Here is a 23,782-nt window from a genome sequence, read left to right as displayed (position 1 = left end):
AGCAGACAGTGGCATCAGGACATGCTTGTATAGCTCCTGCCACCCAGAGTGTCTGCTGAGGTTGTCACCATCCCAGTCTCTGGCTGTTCCTGTGTTGCCCTTGCATGGGACAGAGCTGAGACTCAGTTGATCCTTCCAGATACCCAAGGAAAGGCCTTGCCTCCTAGGGACACCTCTTCTGTCCTCCCCAGAGCCTGCCAGAATGAGGCCCGAGTGTGCACTTGCTGACTCAATCTCCCTCCTTCATGGTCCGCTGGGCAAGGAAGCGGTTGCCATGGCGATGCCAGCAGCCCTCCCAGGCCAGAGGGAGCCCTCCCTTCCCACACCCCGCCCTCCCCGGAGTCCATGGTGTTTTCCAGGCCTTGGTGCAGGAGGCAGGGAGCCACTTCTTCCAGGGGTTTCACTGCCAGCCCCCCTTCTCACTTCAGCTCCCCCCACGGGCTCTAACTCACATTTAGTGTAAATGGGCAGGGAAACTCGTTGCCATGGCAGCAACACAGCAGCTGCTGCTGTATCTTTCATTCTCAGAAAGTCTGGCCCACGGGATCTGTCTGGTGCACCTCAGGGCCATGTTGGCAGGGACCTGTGTTCTCCTAAGGGCGGCTTCCACTCAGTCTGGAGAGGGCGGACTAGTGATGGCTGCTGCAGGGGGCCAGGCGGGCAGGGAGTTGGGAGGAAGAGGTTCTGCTCTCAGGGACCTTGCTGCCACAGTAACAGTCCCAAGGGTGGGATGGGGTGGGGGTAGGGCAGGGACCTGGCAGCTCTGTAACCAGCTAAGCCCAGTGCCACCTGGAAGCTCTGCCCTACTCCCAGGTGGCCTTTCTTCCTCTTTACAATATCCCGGGGGCTCCTCTCCTGCATCTCCAGGTCATTGCACTGTCCTCCATGCACGCTTACCTTCCCTGTCACCCCAATTGCCACAAAATGAAAGTCCCTTTGCAAGAAGGTGGGTTTTATGTGCTGGAGGGCTGGAGACTCTGCCATGGCAGTATTGCCAGGCTGGTGTACTCAGCATGGTTGATTGAGACTGCATTTCTCCAGGGGAGGGCAGCCTTTCCCTTGACTTCCTGAAGCCCAGGCTTGGAGACTCTGCCGGCAGCGAAGGTGGCGTTGGTGGGGTAAAAGCCCAGGTTTGCTTCTTGTTTTCAGTTTTGTCTGCCTGTCTGAGGGATCTCAGGCCAGGCAGATACTCTGTGCATTCATTTTATTTGCTTTTTCTTTAAAGAACTGTTTATTTGAAAGGTAGAACGGTGAAGAGGGAAGAGAGAGAAGAGAGCCAGCAAGCAAGCTAGTTTTTCCCGCCACTGGTTCATTCCACAAATGGACATAATAGCCTGGTCTCAGCCAGATCAAAGCCAGGGACTCTGCTGAGTGTCTCACTTGGGTGGCAGAGGCCCAGACACTTGGTCCATTTTTCCTTCCCAAGTGTATTAGCAGGGAACTGGACTCTAAGTGGAACAGCTGGGAATCGAACCAGCGTTCTAAGATGGGATGCCAGTGGTGTTGGAAGTGGAGTGTGAATCATTGTACCACCATGCCAAGCCCCTAGTGATTAGTTTTCTTCTCTGAATACTGAGGAATAAAAGCTCTCCCTTGCTGCTTGTATTGGCCTTGAGAGAGCTGTGTGTATGTGTGTACGCCAGTACTCTGGCACTCCTAGGGTGCTCGGTATGACTTGGGGAGTCTGATCATTTCCTTCCATAGGGGTGATCATAGATCTTCACTGGGTGAATCACAATGCTCATCCTGTTACATCCTCTCAGGAAGTTTCTACAACCCCAGGAGTGTTGCTCTTCACATCTATACAGTGGGTTTCCTGGAGCTCAGTCTAGGTCTCCCAGGTGATTGGCAGGCATTAGTGTACACCAGGAGAGAGCTGGGACTTGAACTCAGGCTGTCCACTATAGCATGCAGGTATCCAATGAGGCATCAGAACTTCTGTTGCCAAAAGCTTTCCCCATTTTGAAGACGAAGAACAAAATGCCCCCTGGGGAAAAGTGACTGGTGTCCCAGCCCAGGGCATTTTGGAAATGACCTCACTTCCCAGCGCCCTTGGTAGCCGGTGATGGCTCCATGAATCTGGTCGAACTGTTGGGGTATGGGTAAGGAAACATGCCCTCTTGACTGCCTCCTCTTCCCTTCTCTTCCCATCCATTCCCAGCAAGACTGAGCACCTTCTCAGCATCTTGGAACTGTCACCCTGGTCTTCAGCAGTGCTCTGTGCCCCAGCAGCACCTCCATGTCCCTCCCTGGCCTTTCCACCATAGGCAACTCTGTTCAAGTCCCACTCATCGTGGAGTAGCTGATCAATCATTTATAGAGAGGCCATTAAAAATTAATGAACACTTACCACACCGCCACTCCCTGAACATTCTTTGTGACTAAAGTAGGGACTTTCAGAGGCTTTGCTCCTGCTGCGCAGTGAAGGTCTCAGGAGGCCTGGGCCCCTGCCCTCACCCTGGCACTCTTACCTATCTGGTATCAAAGATTTCTTGAGGGTAGGGCTTTTCTTCTTCTTCTTGTTTCTACCTGCAGCGCTCAGCATAAAATGAACTCTTGGTACCATTTTGACAGTTGGTTAAGCTGCTAAGATGTTTTTCCATTTGAAGAGGAGACCTCTCCTCCAAATCCCTCTGAGTGTGTTTGTGCTCTTGGGGCATCCCCAGTATACGAAGGGTCCCATCTAAAGTGAGGCAGTTGTCAGAGTTCCTTCTGTGACTTTGTGTACACATGCACCCCACAAGTACATTTGATTACCGCTGTCCGATTAGCTTCTGCTAAGCCACTGGCTGTCTCAGTTCCAGGAAGCGCAGTTTTAAAATAGCTCCTATTGGAGGAAGTGACAGCTGCTGGAATCGCATCTTCCTTATCGATTAGATATTTTTTCAGATGTGCCTTCTGCTTAGCACCAAAGGACACAAAATAAGCGAAGCAAATCTAAAAACTGTGAAGTCTGAGAACAGCAGTGGGCAAATGAAGAGGAAGCAATAAAGCCAGCCAGATGATCCTACTTTGTAAAGAATGTTTTCTTTCCCTCACTCTTGGCAATGGTGATGAGAGTTCTGCAGACCCCAGGAACAGACTGCTGGTTCTCCTTTTCTCTCAGGTATTACCAGCTGTCATGAGGACTGGGACGAGTCTTTGACAGGTTCAAACACAAGTGTGCATTATGAAAAAAAGTGTGAATTCCAAAAACATTTTGGATTGGATTTTTTTCTATTTAACTGTTTCTGTTCAACTTAATGTTGTATTATTGTTTGACATAACATTTTAGTTTACATTACATTTAACAGCTCAATAAAGAATTCAAATGATACCAAGTTTTAAAAAAAATCACAGTCCAATAGAAAAGTAGGCAAAACCTCCAAACAAATTACTCATATTTAACTCCACCTATATAAGCCTTTAAAACAGTCACGAAATCTTTACAGCTATAGCAGTGCATGATTCCTACCAACCTGATAAAGATTGAAAGCAAAGTTTGACCGGACATAGTATTTGCAGCAAAACTAGCACACAACAGGTATTTCTCTCAAACTTATCTTTTAGTTCTGTTTTTCCCCTCAGCTTTTCTGGAGAACCTTCATGAAGGGTAGATCTGTTCTGCAAGGCACCATTCAGTGCATCCAGTTCACTTTTTCCAGAAGTTGCCTCAAAGCCTTTTCAAAAGGCTATGCATCATCTCACACAGGTCCAAGGTGCATCCTCGCCTGCTTTATTGGTGAGCCCAGCCCTCCTTGAGGGCCGCCGTGGAAGTGATCTCTGCTCAGTCACCCAGTGGGGCTAAAGCTAGGAGGGCTCTGGGGGTAGGTTCCCTCTCACCCCCACCAGGAAGTCATTTGAGGCAGTGTTGGGTATCTAGAGTCATCAGCTGCGGACATAAACTGGAGGGGAAAAGCCACAACCCTGAGGGCCTTCAGTCTCCACCTCCAGAGGATGAGGAAGTGGGCTGCGCAATGGGCTGAGCTCTATCACCCAGGTTGCCCCACAATCCCCACTACCCTAGGCCTGAGACACTCGGGGTCCCTGGTTTCTGAGTGTTCTCTCCCTGAATCCTTACTCAGACACTTGGCCACAGCCCCAGGAGCACTGCCCTGCACTGTCCTGCCCAAGTTCAAGCCTGCTGTCTGCAGGGAGTGGGGGGCAGCTGTATCCAGTGACTGTCACTGACCCAAGTCGTGTGCTCCCTGCGTAAGGATGGCCAAGGCCTGCACTGATGCTCAGCCCCTCCTGTTCCTGACCTTCTTTCCTTCTCTCCAAGAGGAGCCTGGCTTCTTGGGTTTCCCATCGCATACTTCCTCACACAAGGGCCCATCCTCTCAGGATCTGTCCCCTGATCTGTGCCTCACTCCCCTCCACAAAATAGCCGCCTGGGTTTTGAAGTGGGTCTATCTGGAAAAGTCATGTTGGTACACATACATACACACACGCGCACACACACACACACACACACACACACACAGACTCTTTCATGGTGAGGCCAGCATGAACTCATTTTCTAAAGGAGGACCTGGGTTTTGAGAAACTCCAGAGCTGGATGTCACACAGCAGGTGCCACCAGGCCAGTGTGGTTACAGCCAGGGCATAGTCTGGGTGACTGGCAAACCAGCATCTTTGCCCCATTTCACAAGACCTCCCATATGTCTCCACAGTTGAAGTCAGGCAGCTCTCTTGAGGAAAGAGGTGCACTGATCCCCCGAGACACTGAGCCAAGGAAGGGCTTGCCTTGTTCCTTGCAAAGGAGCTCAACCACTGTATCTGAGATCCATGTTGTCTGCCTTCCCCCAGTCTCTTCCGGTTTTGAGGGAGCACAGTGTGAAACAGGTACCAAGTGTCCCGTCTGGCTCCCACGATGACAACCAGGCAATGAAGCCACTGCCGGAGGGGAATCCTGAGCTGGGGGCCATGGCAGAGCATCCTGATGACTCGGTGATGACGTGCTGGGTCATTCCTGGAAACGGCTTTGTGGGCTGTGATTCATTTCCCCAGACGTTGGTGCACCGTGACTGCCTTCCTGCAATGAATGAATCAGAATCTCTTCTAGCTAGTGGGCATCCTCCAGGGGTGCACACCGCTGCTTCCCTTTCTGCCAACCTGCTTCCTGACACAAGGCCTGTGGGTGGCACCTAGTCCTCACATCCCCACTCTCAGCAGCTCAGTGTGAGCCCCATTCATGTTGCCATGGTGACTGTCATGAATGATTACCTGTCTATTCTAAGCCTGTGATGGCCAGCCTCTTAGAGCACCCCAGTCTCAGTTATTAGTTCCAGGTGAGCCAGAGTGCTAAAAATTGGGTCAATCACAGTGGAAAATGTTTGAAACATTTAGTTATATATTTGAAAGGGAGTAGCAGTGCATGGGGAAGGGAAAAAGGTAGAGATCGTCTATCCTCAGTTCACTCACCAGATGCCCACAACAGCCAGGAATAGACAGGAACAAAGCCAAGAGCCAGAAATGTCATCTCAGTCTCCACATGGACTTTAGGAACTTAAGTATTTGGACCACCATCTGCTTCCTGCCAGGTGCATTAGTACGAAACTGGACTAGAAGCAAAGAATGGTCAGCACTTAAGCTGGGCACTCTAACATGAGTTACAAGCATCTAGCAACAACACTATGCCATGACACCTACCTGTACCCAAGCACTATAGTTCAGCAGTACTGGTACCTGTAGAGGACCAGATGTTTATCCTCCTGATGATATTCCTGATGCTACCCAGTATCATGAAAAAGTATCATCCTGAATACTGCCAGTCCAGGAAAAGACTGCAATATAAATTTGGAATTTTGATTGTTACTGGATGAATATCACTTTTCAATATTGAAAACTCAAAACACCAGAGACCAGCATTATGGCCTAGTAGGCTTAGCCTCAGCCTGCGATGCTGGCATCCCATAGGGACGCCAGTTAGAGTCCCAGCTGCTTTTCATTTCCATAGCTCCCTGCTCTGTCCTGGGAAAGTAGCAGAAGATGGCCCAAGTGCTTGGGCTCAATCATCTATGTGGGAGACCTGGAAGAAATTGGCTCCTGTCTTGGGCCTGGCTCAGCCCTGGCTATTGCAGCTATTTAGGAAGTGAACCAGCAGATGGAAGATCTCTCTTTTCTCTGTAATGCTGCCTTTAAAATAATAATAATAAAAATCTCAAGAAGTAAAAAACCATCTAAATCAGGAACCATCTGTCCATGATAAGAAACATAAGGATGCTGGACAGAAGTTCTACATGTTGTAGATGCTCAGAAAATGAGAGTTGAAATTCAGTCGTCCAACTGTTATTGCTATCAATATTTCTTCTGGTAGTTGAGGATAAAGGACATTTTCTGTGACACCATAGTTTTGGGATATAAAGTGCACTCTCTTGGCCATATTATTTTCTTATTAAATCGCCAGCAGCGAGCAGTGCCTGATACAGAGAAGGAATGCTTATTTGTTGAATAAATTAGCTTTGAATTTGAACCACTAAATGCATGTAGCCACTCAAGTTTGTACAATTCTGTTTTTTTTTTTTCTCCAAAATCCTATTTTGTTCTTTCCCCTTCACTCTCCTAACAGAGATCTTTTCAAACCAATTCTCAGCCAGAGGATGGTAGTACAAAGTGATGTGTTGGGGAGAGGATGTGGAGATAATGTCAAAGGGTGTGAAATCTCAGGAGGGATGGGGAGGTTTTGGGAGCTCTAGTGAGCAATGAATATAGTTAATAACAGAGTATTGTACTTTTCAAAATTGCTGAGAGTAATGGTCAAATGGTCTCAGCACAACAAATGGTGTAAGTATTTGAGGCAATGGATATGTTAATTAACTTAATTGTTGCAGATGGTGTTCGTAAGTCTTAACATCCGTTTGTATCCCTTCAATGCATAAAATTATAGATTGCCAATTTGCAATTTAAAAAACACAAATTAAAGCTAATTCTTACACAATAATTTTGGGTCAAAAATGATCAAGAAGATATAGGACCTCCTCTGTGTTAAAACTACCAAGCTTTCATGTCTCCCTCCACCTTCACTCATTCACTTGTGTGCCAGAATGACAATGGCCACACTTTGCATAAGAGAAGTCCCTTACCTTGTGCATTCTAGTGGTCTGAATGGATACAAACAAGTAAAATAAAAGACACACTTTCAGCTTGTAGCTAGGTTCTGTGAAGGGGTACACTGGGGCATGGGTAGGGTTTTCTAGGGCAGTCAGGGGAGGTCTCTGAACAAGGATGGTTTTAGCAGTCTAAACATGGAGAAAGCCATGTTGAGACCTGTAAGAGGAGCGCCCACACACCCTCACACATGCAGGAACACACACAAGGGCTCTGAGGTGGAGCAGGTGGCCATGTAGAGACACGATGGAGAGTGGAGCCAGCTGTTGCCTGTGCTTACTCTATGTGTCTGCTTCACTGGCTCTGGTTCTCTCTGAACCTCTCAAAATGCACCAGAGCTGCACTTCTTGGATTCTGCCTTCTTTCTCCGTCATCTCCCTCCCTCTGTATCATTATAAGTAAATGCATTATAAGTAAAGGCAGCGTAACTTGGCAAAGAAAAGAGATTTATTTTGGCTCTGGGTTTGGAAGGTTCAAGTTTGTTGTCTGGCAGGTGCCACCATAGGGTGAGAGGAGCATCTCTGTCTACCTCCGTGTGATCTCTTGTGGCATCATGAGGTACAGAGTCAAACAGCTGCACCCCAAGACCTAACCGGATCTCATCACTTCCAAGTCATCTCTATTAGGTCAAGTTTCCACTTCTCAGTATTTACTACACAAGGCTTTGGGGACCATACTTCTGATTTCAGGGAACATTCAAATCATAGCATCTTCTCTTTTCTCTTTTCTCTCCTCTTCTCTTGCCTCTGTCTCTGATTTCTAGTCCTTTAGTTACCACCAGCTTAGTCACTAGAATGGGACAACTGAGACTCCTTTTAGCCTGATTCATTCTGTATTTTGCTTGCTACTTGACACTGCTGCTGTGATGGTAAAGTAATCATCTCAGAATCAAGTCAGAACAGCACCTCAGTTCCAGCTGGCTTCCTATGGTTCTTCACTGTTTACAAGCGATTTTCATGAGAGTAGCAAATTATACAATAAAATATATAAATTCAAGCATGTAATTCAGTAACATTAAGCCTATTCACATGATTCTGCCACCCACCATTCACCTCCAGAACTCTTTCATCATCCTAAACTTAAGTGCTATATGCATTGATCAACATGGTCCAAGTTTGCCTGTCTGGATGCCCATGGCAACCAGCCCTGTATCTCCTGTCTCTATGGTCTTGACTCCTCCAGGTGTTTCATAGAAGTGGTATGATGCATAATTTCCCATTTTATCTTGTTTGTGTCACTTGCTACAATGTTTCTGGATTCATTTTATGTTGTAGCATGTGACAAACTTTCATTCTCTTTTTTAGGGTTGAATCATATTCCATTGTTGGTCTCTACCACAATTTTGCATCTTGATTCATCTGTTGTCTCTGCATTTTAGCTATTGTGATTAATGGTGCTAAAACACCGGGTTACAAACATGTTTAAGATCCTACTTCCACATTTTTGGAATCTGTATCTAGAATGTAATTCTGCATCAACTCTGGGCTTAATGTTTTGAGGCACCAATATGCTGTTTTCCATGATAACTGTACCATTTTTTCTTCCCACCCACTATGTACAAGGTCTATAATTTCTCCATATCCTCACTAACAACTTATTATTTTGCTTTTATGTACTTCTAGTAGCCATCCTCATGGGAATGAGTTGGTATCTCATTCTGATATCATGTTCATTTTTGTAATGATTAGTGATTTTAAGCAACATTTATTTTTGTGTGTCTTTATTGCACAGACATCTTTCCAAGTTCTTTGCTTATATTTATTTATTTAGTAGGTCAAGAGTGTGTGGTACAAAAAGACCAAGAGAGAGAGTTGCTGTCTGCTGGTTTACTTCCCAAGTTTCTGCAAAAACCAGAGTTGGGCCAGGCAGAAGTCAGGTGAGGGTCACTGAATCCAGTTCTCCCACATGGGAGGTTGGACCCAATGGCTTGAGTTATCACCATTGTCCCCCAAAGTCTGCTTTAGAAAGAAGCTAGAATTGGGAGCTGGAGCTGGAAGCCAGGTACTTAACTAGGTGTGATTTGTGACTTAACAGTGGTCTGTGACCCAGTCAAGTTAACAGAAAATTAGCATTGCACTTGTCTACTTAATGGAAAGGCATTCTCTATAGCCTGTAGCACCTGGGCTTTCAGATACAAACATTAATGGTAAGGCTTCAATGATTATTATTAATGGACCCTGTTAAATGCTTCCATGTTATTTCTTTCTATTAGCTTAATTCTCCCAATAATCTCCTTTGAAATATGTGCTATGGAATTTCCTGTTACGTGGATATATGAATACAACTGTTCATTATCTTGCCAAAAATCATGCAGAAAAAAAAATACTTGACCAGGCTACTGATTAGAACCTGTGATCCTAATGTAAGTGCTGTATGAACCTGTGAGTAGTAGAGGTAGTGTTATATCCTTGGATGAAAGCTACCTCATTAGTACAGTAAATATGGATGAGCCACACTGATTTTTACTTATGTTAAGCCTTCTTTGATCTGGAAGACTGTGAGGGTATTATGTTAGAGTGAGCTTTTATTTTTATGCATTCAATCGAATATAAATATTCTGGAATCAACCAAGGTGTGCCCATCATCAGATGAATAAAGAAAAGATTATTCATATATATGTGTATAAATAAATATATATATCCACAAATATAATAGAATATCATGCAGCTACAGAAAAAGAATGAACTTCTATCATTTGTAGCAAAAAAGTTGGAACTGAGGACAGCATGTTGCATGAAATAAGCCAGACACAGAATGGCAAATATCACATATCCTCCCTGTATGTGAGAACTAAAATTTGCAAAAGAAAGAGATGGCTGTGTATATCAGTTGTGCAGCAAATGCTGTGTTGTATCAAATTTTGTTTTAAATTTTTGTCAAACAAATTGATAAGAATTATGGACTACTACAGATTTCATGATTTTGTGTTTTTAAAATTTACCATATGTAAGTGAGGTTGAAAATATTTTTATCACATTATTGTTTACAGTCTTTGCCTATTTTCCTGCTGGACCACGATCTATTTATTTTTTGAACTGTTTATTTAGTAGAGCCTTCAAGACTTTGACCATAATGAAAATTTTAAATGTTATCTCAAAAACATGAAATTAAGATACATTAATATTCAGATATTCATGCAACAGTTATTTATTGGTCACAGGTACTGTCTATGAGGATATGAGAGGGAACACAAAGAAATGTAGTCTTGCCTCTGGGATGACTTCTCTTCCAAAGGGAGTGACAGCCATCAACAAAATGACCAATGAGCTGTAGACCAAGGCCTCATGTTGAAGGAAGAGTAAGCTCACCCAAGGCACTGGGTAAGGGAAGTGCCAGGCCAAGTCAGTTGCCAAGGAAGAGAACTTCCTGTCTTCCATCAGTCTTTGACTGGAGCTTCCCCAGGGTGGAGAGGATGGAATGGTGAGAAACGAACTGAAGCACATGCCATGTCCTGGTCCACAAAGGACTGAGGCACATGTACTGGCAACTATGGCCATTTTTGAAGAAATGAAAATTTAAAAATAAATAAATAAAAACCCATGAGATGTAGCAAAAACAGTATTGAAAGGGGCTTTTGATCTTGTATTTTGCATGAAGAGAAAGAATATGATATTTGTGCATTTGGGATTGACTTATTTCACGGAGCATAATGGTCTCTAGTTGGGACCATTTGGTTGCAAACGGTTGAATTTAGGAATCTGCAATCCTGTATTTATAGCAGCACAATCTACAATAGCAAGACATGGAAATAACCCAGATACCCATCAAAAGAGGCAAGAAAAAGAAACTGTGGCATATCTACTTCATGGAATACTACTCAATCATTAAAAAGAATGAAATTCTACCATTTGCTTGTCCAGTTTAAAACAAGTCCAAATGAATCAAACCATGTATGCACATACATGTTCAAAGGTAATTTAAAAATTTCTCAGAAAATGGAATTAAAAGATATGTTTAATTTGGAGCACTTTTCCAAATCTACATACACAAGAGGTCTTCACAAAATTCACACACAAAAAAGAAGTCTTGTGAAAAAACTATGGATCTTAAGATTTTTTTGTACCAAAATGTTTTAATTCCATCTTAGTGACATTTTTCAATTTTTATTGAGAGAAACAAATATCTCTATCCACTGGCTCATGCTCCAAATGCCCATGACAATCTGGCTGAGCCTGGTTGCAGCCAGGAGCTAAGAACTGCATCTGGGTTTCCCACACTAGGGGTAGGAACCCGAGTAACTGAGCTCTCATTTGCTGCCTCCCAGGGTGCATTAGCATGAAGTTAGATTAAAACACAGGTACTTCTGTGTAAATTGTGGGCACCTTCATGGATTAGACAAGTGCTTGCCCCCTTATGACTTTTCAATAGCAGTATATTTTATCATCTGTCTCCTAATTTATTTAACAAACTATTTCATATTGAATCCCTAGTTCTTCAGTTATGCAAAATGGTACATAGAACCACAATAACTCTCTCTATAGATGGTTGAATTTGCTTACACTGGTGACTTTTTCTATACAGCTCTTGTAAGTTTTTGATACATAGTGACCCCACTTCACATCTATTTATTCCACAAACAGTAGATGAGAATCAATTTTACGCCTTCCTCATACACCTCCTTTTCAGTCTTTACGAATATACACTACACAGAAGATATTTATGCCTGCTGTCTCTCACCATCTTGTTCACAGTTGAGATCCTCTGTTTTCTTGACATGACCTTCCATGAAGTTGTAACACAATACATTTAGAATGTTTAAATATGTGTGTGTCTGTGTGTTCTTAGTTCAAGGTAATAAATGGGATGGGAAAACAGCCTCTGAATGGAGAGGAGGGCTGGGGTCCATTGCTATTAAGGGCCTTGAAGGACACCTAAGTTTGTGTGCAAAAAAATGAGGGCAGGAACTCATGCCTGGAGCATTCCTCCCAGACACAGCGCTGCCTCCATCTCAGCCCAGGCACGGACTCGTCTCTTCTGCTTGTCTTACCTCGGTCTGTGAGATCTCCCCCAAGGAGAGGTTTTTCCTATCTTTCTCCCATTCTAGACCTCTCCCAGCTCTTGCATTTCCCTGTTTCTCCTGCCTTACACTAGTTGGGAGCTGAAAGGCTTACTCTGGCTCTGGGGGCAGCCCTCAGTCTGGAGACAGGCAGTGTGGGTGCCTTCTCCAGGGCAGGGTCCCAAGCTGCTGCTTCTTGCACCCACTCCCGGCTTGCTGGCTGAGCTGGAGCCTTGCAGGTCCCTAGTGACAGCTGCTAGCATGCTCACTGACCTGCTGAGTTCTCGAGCTCACTTTGCAAAGATGTGGCCAGAGAGTCACCAGCTACCACCTGCTTAAAGCATTCTTTTATTCTCATTTCCATGGTGCTGTTAGTCTCCAAGGTCATCTATGACTTCTGTTCTTCCCTCCCACCTCTTGCTCCCTCTTCTCTGCCTTTGCCAGTCGGGGGCGTGCGCCAGGGCTCAGTCATCTCGTTCCCTCACATCACCCCTGGCCTCCAATGCATCACTTTAATGACATGGCTGACACCTACACAGTTCTCCCAAATTCCTCCATTAGTCATTCCTTTGGTCAGGGCTCTTAAGGTCCTTTTTAAAATTCATAAATGCTCCCTGGGAAGGTGGCACAGCTAGTCTTTTTTTTTTTTCTTGACTATTAGGTTCAGAGAATAGGACTGTGTAGCAATTTTTAATACAGGGTTGGAGAAATAGGACAGTGCTGGGAAGAACTGCTCCCAACAGAACTAGGGAACCCTGAACTGACTGCAAAAGGTTGGATATGAGCACCCAAAAGCTCACTGTAGCCTGGGGCGGCCACGGAGGGTGGGAAACACTACCCACCTTCGTCTCTGATTTTTTTAGGGGAAGGGATGATTTCCAGGCAACTATGTAACTTACTGCCCAAATGAGAGCATTAAAAAATTATTTAAAATTTGTTTAAGCTTACTTTTTGTTTGAAAGGCAGAAAGACAGAGAAAGAGTAAAAGCAAGACAAAGATCCAATCTATTGGTTCATTCCCCATTTACCTGTAACAACTGAGGTTGGGTCAGATGGGTGACAGAGTACCAAGTCCTTGAGTCAGCATCATTACCTCCCAGGGTGCGCATGACCAGGATACTGGATCTGAAGTGGAGGGGCTAGGATTCCAACTCAGCACTCCCATATGGCTGTGGTCTCAGATAACTTTCTGGCCACTGCACCAAACTGGAGTGGGAAGCAAGAACACTCTAGTAATATACAGGATCAACAGATGCAGGAAAGAATTGTACTGGATAAACAATGATACAAGATCCCTGTCATCACACGAAGTTCTGATGAAGAAACTCTGCTGGGCTTGATGTCATGCTTCGTGCTCTTAGCACCAAATCAAACACTTTCCATGGACCAGGTCCACACACAGTCGTAACACAGCGCCAGCCCCTAGAGCTTCAATTTTTAATTCCTTATAGAGGTAGTCTGAAGTTGCGAATCTATAGCATCAGACTTGGAGGCCTAAAAGTGACTCTGGCCATCCAGTTAAGACAGAACACTCTCACTCTGATCTTGTAGTAATAACTTGTGCTGCCCAGAACAGTCTAGATTTAAATTTAAATCCATTGAAAATACAGAAAAATTTAAATATTCCCTTCCTTGACCTGGCCGACTACCTTTCAATATTCAGTTGAGCACAGGCCTCATGGCTGTCATCTAAGACACAAAACAGTTTCAGCACCTCAGGACTTTCTATTGGGTGGTGTTGCTGTCAGTTGATCCACCCTCATGTCTAAACTCCCCGAAAGCTCCAACTCCATGTCCCATAGTTCACCAAAGCGTAGAATTCATTGTTATGGACTGAACTGGGCCACCTCTGCCACAAACTCTCATGCTGAAGCCCTCACTCCCAGGGTGGGGGTATTTGAGGATAGTGCCTGCACATACTTAACAACTTTTAACCTCCAGACCAAAGGGGGTCATTGGTTGGGCTTGGTTCCATAAGGCCAACTTCTTTGTAAGAAGAGGAAAGAGCCCATGATCACACAGGCTGAAGACCTTGATGTTTTAGGAGAGAAGTTAACCCTAATGGGATCTTGATCTTTGACATCTGGTCTTCAAATCTGTAGGAAAATACATTCTGTTATTTAAGCCACCAGTCTGTGACATTTTGTTATGGTAACCTGGACTGACTGGTAGAACCCTTGTATAAGAAATTCAACCTGGAGGGCAAGGGAGGATTGGTATTATGGTGGCACAGCAAGCTAAGAGGTTCAGTGCAAGTCTTTCCCACTTTTCAAAGTTATTTTAAGTTTTTTTTTTTAATTTGAGAGACGGATTTATAAACAGGAGAGATGAGAGAGAGATTTTCCATCTACTGGTTTTACTCTCCCAATGGCTGCAGCAGTCTGACAGAGCTAATCCAAAACTCTGGCAATCAGGAGCTTTTTCTGGGTCTCCTGTGGGTACATTCAGGCCTGCTTTGCCAAGACTCGTGCAAGTAGGGCCCTGCTGTCAATTCCTTTAAGAGCCCTTTGAGTGATTCTGGGCTACAGAACAATTAGTAAACCAACTTCATGGCCAGAGGATATTTCATGGAATCAGCCAGAGAAAAGACACTATAACTTTGGGATATCAGCAAAACCACACTGACCTTGGGGAATATTCGTAAAGTGATACTGAAGAGAAGATTTACTTGCGGGAGAGCTGCTGTCTGTCAAATAAAAGTGCCAGGGGTCCGCATGGTGTCATAGCAAGTAAAGCTGCTACCTGCAACACCTGCTTCCAATAGATATACTGGTTTGAGTCACGGCTGCTGCACTTCTGATCCAGGTCTCTGCTAATGCACTTGGGAAAGAAGCAAAGGATGATACAAGTGCTTGAGCCCCTGCCGTCTCTGTAGGAAACCCATATGGAATTCCTGGTGCCTAGCTTCAGCCTGGCTCAGTGCCACAGCTTGAGACCATCTGGGGAGTGAACCAGCAGATGGAAGATCTCTTTCCCTCTCTTTGTCTGTCTTTCTGTCACTCTGCCTTGAAATAAATGTATTTTTTTTGTATGAACCAGGATTTATATATTTATTTACTTATTATGATTACAGTTCCATAGGCTCCTGGTATTTCCCTTATCCCAGCCCCAACCCCCCCCCCCCCCGTTTCTCTATATCACTGATATAGTAAACAGTTTCATTGTAAGTCCATCTTTGTCTGGAAGTAGAAATGCATACTACACTGCATCCTCACATCTGGATATGTTAGTCTCCATTTCACAGCTACTGTACATCCCCTCAAATGAAAAGCCATACTACAAAACCAACAATAGGAAGAAAAATAGAAATTAACAACACCATGAAGTTAAATAACATGCTACTAAATGACTAATGTGTAGCTGAAGAAATGAAAATCAAGAACCTTCTTGCAGAAAATGATGCTACTGTATGATCTATGAGTCATTGAAGAATGTAATCAGAAGAAAGTGTTTTGAAGAGATGAAACTAACAGAAGACATCAAAACCCATGTGATATATAGTTTCCTCTGATCTTTGTTGGTGAAATGTGTCTCTTCTAGACAACAAATAGATGGGTTTTATTTTTTAATCCAGTCTACTAATCTATGACGCTTGATTGAGCTTAAGCCATTTATATTCAGGGTTAATATGTATGGGTAGTACTTTGGTCCTGTCATTTGAGGATTGGGTTGTTCATTGGTTTAGTCTTCTGTTGTCATTTTACTGGGATGTTCTTCCCATTTGCCTTTGGTTTTGTTGGGTGCTATTCCTCTTCTCTGTCAAGAGATCATCTTGAAGTATCATCTGTAGGGCAGGTTTGGAAGAGGCAAATTCTTTTAACTTTTCTTTACTGTGGAAGAATTTGATTTTCAAAGACAAAAGAAATCTTTGCTGGATATGTTATTCTGAGCCGACATTTTTTTTCTTTTAGAATCTGGAAAATATTGCTCTAGTTTCTTCTTGCCTGTAGAGTTTCCTGTGAGAGGTCTCCTGTGAGTTTAATTGGCATTCCTTTATATGTCAGTTGATTTTTTTTCATGTGCACATTTAAGGATCTTTTCCTTATGTTCAGTTGAAGAGAGCTTGATGATCATGTGTCTTGGTGAAGATCGCTTTTGGTCCAGCCTGTTGGGAGTTCTGTGCCCCTCCTGGATCTTGTTTCCCAATTCTTTCTCTAGATTAGGGAAATTTTCCTTTATTGTTTCATTAAATACATTTGCAAACTCAGTTTCTCTTTCTGCACCTTCTGGGACTCTCATAACTCTTACATTGGGCCTCTTAATAGTGTCTTTCAATTCTTGAATGCTTTTTTTGGCCTGATCCAGCTTGGCTTCCAGCTTTTTGTTTGTTACCCCCTGATGACAGGAAGTATCTATTAATCCTGAGATTCTTTCTTCTGCTTGCTTCATTCTATTTTGTAGACTCTCCACTGTACTTTTAATTTGCTCTACTGTGTCCTTCATTTCTGATTTATCAGCCTTGATTTGCTTTATTGCTTCCTTAAATTCTTTGAACTCTTGAATGTGTTTCTCATTTTTTATCAGAAGCTTTAAAAATGAGTTTTCTGAATTCTGGGGGCATTTTCTTGATGTCTTCCTCAGTTAACTTTGAGGTTGGCATGGGGTTTTGCTCCTTTGCAGGGGAGTTTTCAGTAATATTCATTGTGCCTTTGTCTCTTCTTTTGCTCTTGGTCATTGTACTTTTGGTTACTAGATTCTTCTCCTTGGGACAGGTTTCTAAGCTCTGTCACCCACAGGTCTAAGTTTGATTTTACTTATTGCCATTGGTACACAACTCTTTGCTTGCAGCCAGGTGTGCCACTCCCTCCATCAAGTTCCAGGTCTGGGTTCTTACGTCAGATTTCCACCATGGTCTCCACAGCCCTAGCTCTTGGCTCACCAGTCTCCACCTCCTGTGATACCATGCTGAGGCTGCACTGTTGTCTGTGCAACCTTTCTCCCACTTCTGGTTGGAGCAGGTCCCAGGATTAGGGAGACACCAGGTGTCTTCTATAGCTAGGTTGCTGTTGGTGCTGATCTTGCCAGAACCTGTTGGACGTTAGGTCTAGGTGCCACACGGACCTATTTTGATCCATATGATGCCACAGTCGATCTTATTTTCCTGCGGGACCAGTGCAATCCATGGAACTCATTGAGTTCTCCCGAGCTCAACACATGCGCAGTTCACTGCAGTCCTAAAGCTTTTGCCACAGTGTACAAAATGGCACCTTATGTGTACCTACTAGAGTTCTTGATCTGCTGGCTATCAGGTCTGAGGGCTACCCTGACCTGTCTTGGGTGGAACCTGTAGAATGCCACGTTGATGCAGTTCACTGAGTCAGAGAAGAGTTCACTCCCAGCTCAGCGTATGTGTAGTCCTTTCCCTGGCCTTTGCTTCCTTACACAAAATGGCAGCAATTTGGCTCTACGGGGCTGACTGGTCAGAGAAATTCACCCTGTTCTTGCACTGCCTGTCTGGGATCTGCTGTTCTGTCTCTGCTCCTGGTCAAATGAAACAGACCAGCAGGACGGACAGTTCTTTGTCTGGGTTTACCTTTCAAGCTCCCAGTGAAAGTCCCTTCCCATCTGGTTGCTGGTGGAGTTCTGGCTCCTGGTGGAGTTCAGATTGTCATTAGCTGAATGCTGCTGGAGTATGCAACACCACACCATTGTGTCCGCTGCTTTCCTGTGTCTGTCAGTCTCCAGGTACCCCTCTGCTGTTGTTCTGTCCTCTACTATTTCCTGGAATGTGTCCTCTGTACTTCATCCTGATTAAATGTTTCTCTGTCCATTTAAACGTGTCCTTACCCTATTCAGCCATCTTGATTCTCCCAATAAATGTGTTTTTTAAGAAACAGAAGCAGGGGAAGCAAAGGATCTTGAAGCAACTGAAGGGTGTTAGGGCTAAAAACCTGCTCAGGAAACACCAGGATGTTAGAGCAGACACCCTAGCACACAGCTCACCAGAACTTGACAAGGCAGCTGACACTTGCAAAGGGTGCAGTGCAGGTCGTCTTCAGTTTAGTGTCTTGAAAAGCAGAATCTGGGATGTAAGCTTTCTGTGCAGGAGTTTATGTTAAGAACAAGAGAAGCAGGACCGACAGAGATGGCAAGGTGTGTGGATACAGGGTAAGAGATACAAGATGAGATGGTGAGCTGGGATGAGCCTGCTTGTGAGACAACAATAGGCAAGATGGGAATTTGGAACCCCTGCAGGCCTCTGGCATTGGATGTGAGCTGTACTGCAAGGGCGATTACTATCCTTCATGAAACAGCTTGCTCTGGCTAAGGGAAATCTCCAGAGAGCAGTACAGCTCTGAAGCAGCTGGGCCAGAAGTTGGGCGGGTGTGATCAAGTGGACTCAGAACTGCCTACTAGACTGGTTGTCACCTTGCCCTGGTTTAAGGGATCATATCTGTGGATCTGATTTTGAGCTCCAATCCATTTCACAAGTCTTTTTTGTCAGTCTTTGAGCCAACACCGAAGTCTCTTAATTACTGTAGTCTATTAAATTTTATTATCAAGAAGTGAAGGACATGTCTTTCAAGGTTGCCATGGCTATGCCTCATCCCTTTTATTTCCATGAGAGTCCTAAAATCAGCTGATCAACTGTCACATAAAGTATCTACTGGATTTTAGTTTGGTTTACGTTACATTTACAATTCAATTCGAGGAAAAATGATGTTTGAATTTCATGAGCATTGCTGGGTTTGAATATATGACCTGAAGTATCGTGGACTGTAAACTTAATCCCCAAACTCACACATTAATGGTATTTGGAAAGTAATGAGGATTAGATTATGTGAATTCAGGGCTCTTAAGGTGAAATTAGTGACTTTTTAAAGAAGAGATTTATTGGGGTTAATGCTATGGTCTGTGGCATAGAGGTTTAAGCCTCTACCTGTGGCTCAGCATCCCAGCTGCTCAACTTCTAATCAAGTTTCCTGCTAACATATCTTGGAAAGCAGTGGAGGATGGCCCAGGTCCTTGGGCTCCTGCATCCACATGGGAAACTTGAAAGAAGCTCCTGGCTTCCAGCTTTGGACTGGCCCAGCTCTTGCCATTGTTGCCAGCTGGGGAGTGAACTAGTGGATGGAAGATCCCAGAACAACCAAACTTAGGCCAATGCAATGCGAAGATCTCTATCCTTAGCTCCTATGTGGATACAGTGGCCTAAGCACTTGGTTCATTTTCTGCTGTCTTCCCCAGTATATTATCAGAAAGCTGGATTGAAAGTGGAGCAGGCAGGACTCAGATTGACACTTTGATATGAAATTTTGAAATCAAAACCCGTGCCCAGAGTTAATGGCTTTATCAATGGAGGAAGAAAAACCAATTTCCACATGTACCTGCCATCATACCATTGTGCCTTCTGTCTGGTGGCAAGGCAGAAAGATGCTGCCTCTTCAGCTTGCACCTTCTAGCCTCTGTAACTGTGAGAAATAAATTACTTTGCAGAATACCCAGTCTCCATTATTCTATGTGAGCAATAGTGGATTAGATAGCAAGCATCGTGTATCTTTCCCTTATTTTGCTCTGTTTTGATTTGCCTAAATAATATTTTATTTAAATTGCTTATTTATTTATAAGATTATTTTTCCCATTTGCCACCTCACTCTCAAAATGCCTAAAGTAGCTGGATGAGGACCAGAATGAAGTTGGGAGCCTGTGATTCCATCGGAGTCTCGTGTGTGCGTGTGTGGCAGAGATCCAAGTCCCCGAGCCCTTACCTGCTTCCTCCCAGGGTGTGCGTTAACAGGAAGCTGGTATTGGAAGCCAATCTGGAACTTGTGCCCAGTCACCTAGCTATGGAATGTGGGTGTTCCAAGAGGCATCTTGCCCACTCACTAATAACATTCCAGACTTTCCTGTGTAGAGTCTGCAAAACTTTCCCCTTTCCTTTTGTTGATGTTGCTGGAATTTTCTTCAAAAAAACCTTTTATGAACAAACTTCATTGTAGTCTAAAAGCTAACTAATTTTTGTATATGGTCCTTATATCTAGCCACAATGTTAAATTTATTTGTTAAAATAATTAAACTTTAGATTAATTTGGATTCTATGCAAGCAGTTAGGAGACCAGTGACAATGACAGTTTCAATTGTTCTTTTACATCCCTTGTACTTTTTAAATTCCTTTCTGTGACTTTAGGAATTCCAATACAGTGAGGTACTGAGTTTAATATTGCCCAAGGTAATTGTAGTACTCTTTACTTATGCATATTTGATAGGATATTTATATTGTTCTACTCTCCTTTTTCTGTTTTTGTTTTTGCAAGCAGTATGCTATACCACACATCTTTTATTCTTTTAAATTTAACTGAGAGAGACTGGTTCATTCCACAAAACTGGGATGTGTTGAGCTTCAGGATCAATCCAGGAGCTGGGAACTTAACCTGTGTCCCTCCTGTGGGTTGCAGGGGCCCAGTCCAATCACTTAAGCCATCATTGCTAGCTCCCAGGGTCTGTGTTAGCAGGAAGCTGCAATTGAGAAGCAGTTCAAGTATTGGACCAAAGGTCTCTCATGGGATTTCTTTTGTTAAAGATTTATTTTACTCTTCTGAAAGTAAGAGAGAGAGAGAGAGAGGAGAGGAGAGAAAATCTTCCATCAGCTGGTTCACTCCTCAAATGGCTGCAACAGCTGGGGGCTTGGTCAGGCCAAAACCAGAAGCCAGGAACTGCATCAGGATCTCCCATGTGGGTGGTAGCAGCCCAAGCACTTGTCCTATCTCCTCCTTTCTAAAGTGCATTGGCAGGGAGCTGGATATGAAGGAGAGTAGCCAGGACTAAAGCTGGTACTCTGATGTGGGTTGCTGGTATCACAGGCAGTGGCTTAACACACTGCACCACAGAAACAACTCCAGTGTTCATCTTTTCACTAGCATTTGAGGTGGGGGCGGCACTATTGTGTCATTTGACCATTTTAATGTACTGTTGAAGTCTCTGTCAATTCAACACCTTTCAAGTATATAACAAATATTTTTAAAAGCAAACATGTCTGACAACTGGTGCTTGTCCTTAGTAACTTCTCCAATTGTAGTAGGGGTCTGAAGTGAATGAAAAGAGGTGTGTGAACTGGGGGGTGTACATCTGGACAAGCATGGTGAGAGTGTTTTTCTTCCCTTTTGTGTTTTTGCTTTAAAGCATCCTTGGCTTTCTGGGATTCTAACTTAACAGTATTTTTCAAAATCTCATCTTTTCAGAATTGCTTAAGCACAAATTTTACAGTTCTTTTTTTTTTTTAAAGATTTATTTGTTGGGTTGGCTAATGTGTAGATTGAAAAAGGGATGTACTGGGCAGGATAGAGCAAACCTTAGCTTACAAGCGAAACTAGAAACCAGGATGGAACACAGGTCATGCTGAGCTAGGCTCTTGCACCTACTGGTCTGCGTGAGTCAAGGATGCTAAGCCACAGTGTCTAAGGCAGAGGCCAGGACAAGTGAGGGACTGCGCCGAGCTAAGTAAGAGCAGCCACTGGCATGAGTGTGATCTATGGCTGGGAACAGGCCTGGTTGGGGAGCTAAGGGGACACCCTAACTGGGTTGAGGTTCCCACCAAGGGGCGCGTGTGCTGGAATGGTGGCTGCATTCTAACCAGGAAACAGTTGTAGTCTCCCTTGGCACTAGTGTGGACTGGGACTGGATGCACCAGGCCAGGCCAGACCCCAACACCGTCTGGTGTCCTGGAGGAACAGGGTAGATGTGGGACTGACTAGGCTAGGTCTCAACCCCCTCTAGAGCCATGTATTAGCTGTATGGGGGTATGGACGAGCCATGGCTGGGCTGAAACATCCAACAGCAAGAACCAGATTGGGTTGAAAGCCATCCAAGAAAAGCCATTGTTCCTGCTAGGACAGGAGGTGAACTGAGTAGTACTGGCTCATGGACCCCCTGGTATGCGCAAAATCTGGCATTGGGAGGGGTTCTGATGGAGGAGCCTGGGCAACTCCTCTGGTAGGACACAGTCCCTGCAGGTAAGCGCAAGAAGCATGATAGGAAACAGCCCAGAATAGGCCATGGAAAGTTTCTCACTGGCATACATTTGGCATGGGTCAGGGGCAGACTAGGCTGAATCAGTCCACATGATCCACTGGCAAATCCGAACACCAAAACAGAGTGTGGGTTGGGCCAGGTTTGGTCGCGACAAAAACCAGTGCACAATATGGAATGCCAAGGTGAGGTTGCCTGTACCGGATGTGACCACAGCACCCAACTGGCACGCATGAAAACCAGGAAGGGAGGGGGCAGAGCCGGCAGGGGGATTAAGGGAGGTTCTCTTGCTGGATAGCTACTCCCACTGGAGAGCATGGGCTAGGATGGGGACAGACCAGACTAGGTAGGGCTGCAACACCTGTGCACCTCATGCGGACTAGATTAGGGAAAAGCCAGGCTGGGCTGATTATTCCTACTGGTACAAGCATAAATTAGAGTGGGTGAGGGTTGTTGGGGCTTAGCCGCAGCATCAGATGGAAGAAGTTGGCACTGGGGGCTAATTCTGTCAAGTCAAACCACAGAACCACCCGAAGAGTGCATAATCCGGGATTGAGAGAGACCTGGGAGGGAAATAGTGGGTTCCCCCCTCTTGGGTTACTACTTTCACAGGAGGGCATGAAAACTAGGACAAGGCTGGGGTGGCTAGACAGAGAGGCACTCATCAGCATCCATGAGGGCTGGATAGTTGAGTTGGTTAGATGGAACTAAGCTTCGATACCTATTGACATGTATGAGAGCCAGACGGGATGTGGGACAGACTGAACTAGTCTGCTCCACATACTGGCAAACCAGGGTAGGGGGCATGCCTGGTGGGGGTTATTGTGGGCCGCTTTGACTAGGCTGCAGCTCCCACTGGTTGATGTGAGGGCCAAGTACGTGCTGGGCAGAACCAGGCTGGACTGCAACACCCATTGGTTCCAGTGGAAGTCAGGACTGAAACCAGAACCAATCCAGCAATTGCAACCACCAGCTGATCGTGGTGATGGACTGTGCCTGGCCCTGTGCTTGCTAGTACACACAAGAATCTGGTCTGGGAATACCTCAAAGTTTCTGTGGGGATCTCCCCAATCGAACTGCTGGATTCAGAACCCTAGCCAAGAAAAGACAGAAGACAGAACAAGTCAATCAACCACCTCAGCTATATGTTGGCAGCGAAACACTGGGCAAATGGAGACTCTATGATGGACTATGTCAATCAGTGGATTTTTCAACGACCTCATCGTGCTCGGAGTGGCGAGATTGGCAGCGATTCATAACTGGTGAACTATCAAAACCACTTGAGTAAGTATCTCAGAGCATGCCCAACATCCGGTACTTGGGGAGGGTGGGAAACTGGGTGGGGCTTCTCCCTCAATATCCCCCTTTACCTCAGATAGAAGAAGGAAACAATATGGAAATGATAGTCTTACCCACTTCCCTATAGCCCTTGAAGCTTTTTACCCTAATTAACTATGTAAAGATTGTCAAAAATAAATAAATAAACTAAAAAATAAAGGTAGCAGCCAGGAACCACTTCCTGGTCACCTAAAAAAAAAAAAAAGATTTATTTGTTGGTAAGGCAGATTTACAGAGAAGGAGAGACAAAGATCTTCCATCTGCTGATGTACTCCCCAATGGCCTCAATGGCCAGAGCTGAGCTGATATGAAGCCAGGACCCAGGAGCTGCTTCTGGTCTCCCATGTGGATGAAGCATCCCTAGGCTTTGGGCTGTCCTCCACTGCTTTTCCA

This window comes from Ochotona princeps, chromosome 10 (genome assembly GCF_030435755.1).
Source record: "Ochotona princeps isolate mOchPri1 chromosome 10, mOchPri1.hap1, whole genome shotgun sequence".
NCBI classification, from domain to species: domain Eukaryota; kingdom Metazoa; phylum Chordata; class Mammalia; order Lagomorpha; family Ochotonidae; genus Ochotona; species Ochotona princeps.
Note: the sequence above shows the minus strand (reverse complement) of the source record.